Here is a 5,600-nt window from a genome sequence, read left to right as displayed (position 1 = left end):
TTAGTTAATTACACAGGCATGGATTCCTCGGGAGAAGGGATGGCATTGCTCTAACAGCTTGTTTGTGAGCAAGAGGAGGCAGTGACACGCTATTAAACTCGTGGAATTGAGTCTGAAATATATTCCTCATTAACAGCCCTCCCCAAATGACTGCTGCAGCTTAACAGATCGTTTGGATGGGTGTGTTATTGGAGTTTATTGCAGGAACTCCAATGGGTTTTTGTACCTTAAATATTGGGGGTTATCTGGGAAAAAGGGGAAATTTCTTTCCTGCCTAGTCACCTGTTTTAATTAATTATTGCTCTTTCTGCAAATTAGCCCTAAGAGCTGTACAATTGAGCAGGTGTCCTGCTCTAAAATGTACCTGCTGGGATTTACAGCAGCTGTGTCTGCCAGTGCTGTGTTCAGAGACTGAGCTGGGACCCACAGGATCACCCAGTGCAGCCCTGGCCCTGCCCAGCCACCCCAAACCCCACCTGGGCACACCTGGAGGGCTGTCCAAGCTCTCCTGGAGCTCTGGCAGCCTCGGGGCTGTGCCCATTCTCTGGGGATGAACCTTTCCCCAAAATCCATCCAAACCCCCTGGCACAGCTCCAGGTGCTCCCTATGAACCATAATCAGCTTCATAATTGGCACCCACCTATGGTTTGCACTGGGAACAAAACCCAAAAAGCTGTGTGAGAGTTATGCTGAGGAGCCAGAGGGCGGGAATCCCATCCCTGGGTGTGGCACAAACAGGTAATCTCACACACAAGGAGAGGCTGCTCACAAAGGACACGATCCACCCATCAAGGAGTTAAAGCCAACAGCGGTGCAAGGATTAATCTTTGAGGAAAAATCCAGGTCAGGGGGGATTTGACATGTGTCTGCTGCAGCTGCTGCTGGAATCGATCTAATCCTCAGCCAAACTTTGGCCGGACCTCCATCTGCAGGGATGGCAGGCCTGGGGGGTGAGCGCAGGGTTATCTTCAATTTAAAGCAGATGTTATTTCATGAAAGATGGGTTTCAGAGCCCGCTTCACACTGGGAAGCATTGGTTGGTGATTTATTTCCCCTCTGGAAACGGAGACTTGCTCCACAGCAGGCAGCTGTGGGTACCAGGGTGTGTTACCTTGGCGTGTGGGGAGCCTGCAGCTCTCTCAGCAGCAGCATGGGCAGTCAGATGGGCCTCTGTGCGGGTCTGGCTCGCGTCACCAAAAATAATTTTAAAACTTATTTTAAATTTAAAATAACTTAAAAAAACAATTCTATCAAATTAGTTTCAATCTAAACAGCACAGAGAAAGAAATCCTCATAGAATGTCCAGGGAAGGGAATGGAGCTGGGATCTGCATGTGAAGGAAATGCACAACAGAGCCCTCCCTGTGTGCAGGACGGTTCCTGTCTTGGTGTGCTCACTCCTTTTGCCATGAAATCCCAACAGGTTTCCTTCTCACCTTGAGCTGAGTGAGTGATGCACTGGTTATATGGATAAATGACAAGTGTTTATGTGGATATATGACAAATGTTTATGTGGATATATGACAAATGTTTACGTGGATATATGATAAATGTTTAAATGGATATATGACAAATGTTTATATGGATAAAGCCCAAAGCACAGCTCCAGCATGGGACAGGATTACATGGCTTAGCATGAAATTCCTTTTCAGAGGAAAACTCATTTTCTTGCATTTGGATCTCTAGGCTGGTGCAATCCTAAATGGAACGTGGATATTAAAAATATGAAAAATTGTGAACTCAACCATTACACTTTTCTATCATATATTTCAAGGTGCACCAGAGGCTCAAAAAGGTTTGTTTAAACTAATAAATCAGAACAATTTGTCAGGAACAGAGAACACCAGTGCTCACAGGGCTGAGCAGATGTTGGAAATGTTCCATATTTGTAAGAACAGCGTTCTGCTTTCAAATATTGGTGCCCTGGGTAGGGATTAATTCACTTATTTTTAAGCATGGTGAAACATTCATTTCTGCAACTACTACCTAGAAAACACATTTCCCAATTAGTCTTGATGTCTGAATTGCGAGTCAGGAGGCAAAGGGAGCGCTGAGCCCTGCTCAAGGCAGCTCTGATGCATTATTGATGCTGTTTTCAATATCAAACATGCCAGGAATCAGATGCATCATCTATTCTCCCAGCATCAGAAATATCCTGGCCTTTCTGTTCTGTTAAGGTGATGTGTCTGATAGCTGCCCCTTCTATGTAACTCACTGGAAAAATGAAGGGAAAGTGTTGCTATAGGACACGAAAGAACACAAGCTCACACTGCTGCTCTCAAGGTGAAGAAAAGGGAAGTTTATTTTCTGACTCCAACATTTATAGTTTTCCAAAAGTGACCCTGGATTGGAGGGTGACAGTGCCACCTCTCCAATGACACTGGACAAACCAACAGCCCATCAGATTTCTCCTCCTCCATAAAGGAGCCTCCTCCTGCCTGCTTGTGGCTCAGCACAGTGCTGCTGGATTGAAAACCTTTCTGTGGCGTGTTTTTCTCCAGGATTTGTGATAAATACTGGCCTGGGTCCTAGCTGGTGCCTGTGCCCAGGGCCACACTGGTGGGAGCACAGGCCATCACTGTTGAGGCCCTGACAATGGCACTTGTCCCCCTGCACACACACACACACACACGCACACACACACACACACCAACAATGGCACTTGTCCCCCTGCACACACACACACACACACGCACACACACACACACACCAACAATGGCACTTGTCCCCCTGCACACACACACACACACACACACACACAATGGCACTTGTCCCCCTGCACACACACACACACACACACACACACACACACACACACAATGGCACTTGTCCCCCTGCACACACACACCAACAATGGCACTTGTCCCCCTGCACACACACACACACACACACACACACACACACACAATGGCACTTGTCCCCCTGCACACACACACACCAACAATGGCACTTGTCCCCCTGCACACACACACACACACACACACACACACACACACACACACACACACACACAATGGCACTTGTCCCCCTGCACACACACACACACACACACACACACACACACACAAGGTCGTGGCTGTCACTGGGTGGGAGCTGCTGTGCCCTGCTCAGCCCTGCTTCCATTCCCACCCTGGGAACAGCAACCAGAGCGTCCAGCTGTGCTGGGGCAGCTGCCAGGGCTGAGCTCTGCTGGCCCCAGCACCACATACACACACACACACACACATATATATCTATATATAAATACATATCAATATATAAAATATATAAATAAATAAATATATTAAATAAATAAATATATATATATATATATACACACACACACACACCTGGCTGCAGCGTCGCACCTGGACTCTGCCATCCTTCACCACATCCCCACTGCTGTGCACACAGGGAAGGCTCCACCATCACCTCCTCGGGGCTGGACACTTGTGACATTTGTGACACTTGTGACATTTGTGACAAGGTTTTGTGGGCACAGTGCTCGTTCCTGGGCTGCCCTGTGCAGGGCCAGCAGTTGCAGTTCAATGATCTGAGCAGCTGCTTGTCATGAAGTGTGTCAATTCACACCATTAAACATTCATAACATTTTAAAGAAAATTTAAAAGCTGCAACACTGTAAGTATGAGGATCTGTGCTCTACAAATTGACCTCAGACACAATTCCCACCCAGCAAACTCTGCTCCCTGGTTCCAGCTCCTGAGTTTTCTCTTCTGTAAGCACACAGATGTAAATTCTCACAACTCTGTCAAAGGAATCCTGTTAGCAATTACTCTCTCAAATCCCTGTACCATTCAAATGATGATTTGTCTGCCATTCATGTGGAAGCAGTTTAGGCTTGTTGGTTGCTAACCTGGCTCACTCTGCCTCTGCCTTTGGAGGGAATCCTCTAAGAAAATAATTGTAATGTGCACAAAGGGCTCATTTGCTGCAGCAGGTACAGCTCTGTGCCTGTGGCTACAGGCTGCCCCATTTTTTATCAGTAAAGAAAGGGGGCTTTAAATCTCCATTGGTGTGTTGTGTCTGCTTTCACAAAGCAGCACGAATCTTAAATGCAAAGAGCATGCACTCATGTTACAGATTTCTCAGGCAATATCTTTAAAATTTAATTAATTTCTATTTCTTTGCCCGATCAAGCATGTTTCTTTTTATAGAAACTTCCAGGCTACAAAGTCAGGCACCAGGCTGAGAAACAGCAGAACTGAGATTGTTTGTGCCACCTTGGTTTGGACAGTTAATACCAGGAGTGTTATTTTATTTCCCACTTGTGTCTCTAGGTCTCATCCTCCATCCTCCCCTCTGACCCAATGTCCTACATGATTTCTCTGGCTCTCAGCAGCTCTGCCCTCTCCCAGCCTTGTATCCCATTTTTGTAGCCCCAGAGCAGCTGCCTCCCTCGGCTCTTTTCTCCCTGGCAAATTCAGGATTTTGCTCCTAGAGCTCAAACCAGGCTTTTTTAAATTATGCTGTTGTTTGGAGGTCGGTTCTGTTGCTGCTTTGCTGCTGTAATTGATGGTTCCTCTCTCCTTGCAGGTGCCCTGCCCTGCTGAGCCTGCACAGGGACAGGGACAGTGCCTCTGCTGTGGCTGGACCATGAGGGACAGAGCGAGGCACTGAGGGTCACCAGCCAGGAGCACTGCCACCCACCTTAACAGGATTGCTTTGAAAAGGTCGGAGATGTTTTCCCAAATATGAGCACGTTTTGTGGTATGACCGTCCCGTGGTTCCATGGTTCTGTGAAAATAGAATAGAAGTAAAATCTTCCCAGTGGTGGCTGCCTCTGAGCTGTGGCAGGGCCGGGGACTGGTGGGTGGATGTCCCTCCTGAATTCCACATCCTCTGTGCTGTGTGGGTTCCACATCCTCCCCACTTTCTGAATTCCATGTCCTCTGTGCTGTGTGGGTTCCATATCCTTTCCACTTTCTGAATTCCACATCCCCTGCTCTGTGTGCGTTCCCTCTGCCCTGCGTGGGTTCCACATCCTCTGTGCTGTGTGGGTTCCACATTCTCTGCTCTGTGTGTGGGTTCCCTCTGCTCTGTGTGGGTTTCCCTTTCTTTGCACTGTCTGAATTTCACATCCTCTGCTCTGTATCCATTCCACATCCTCTGCCCTGTCTGAATTCCCCATCCTGTGCCCTGTGTGGGCTCCAGGACAATAACTGTCCAGATGAAGGACCAGGACGCTGCCTGGCAGGAGGGTGCAGCTGGGGGCACAGGCCCTGCTCCCAGGGCACAGGGGATGGGCCGAGGGGCTGCAGCAGAGGAGGTGCAGGCTGGATATTGGGTACACTGCTCCATGGAAGGGCTGTCCAGTCCAGATGGGATGGGATCCCTGGAGGGAGGTAAAGGCCGTGTAAAGGATGTGGCACCTGGGGACATGGGGGTTGGACTGAATGGTCTTAGAGGACTGTTCCACCCCAGCAAAGCCATGATTGCACACTCAGCCTGAGCAAAGCTGTGATTGCACACTCATCCCGTGATTGCACACTCAGCCCATGATTGCACTCTCATCCCAGGGATGCAGCCCCCCAGGTGTCCCTGGGTGTGCTGGGTGCTGTGTCCCTGGCTGGCAGTGACCGCTGTCCCTCCTGCAGGCCCCAG

The sequence above is a fragment of the Ammospiza nelsoni genome, chromosome 8 (genome assembly GCF_027579445.1).
Source record: "Ammospiza nelsoni isolate bAmmNel1 chromosome 8, bAmmNel1.pri, whole genome shotgun sequence".
Classification (NCBI taxonomy): Eukaryota; Metazoa; Chordata; class Aves; order Passeriformes; family Passerellidae; genus Ammospiza; species Ammospiza nelsoni.
This window is presented reverse-complemented; position numbering follows the sequence as displayed.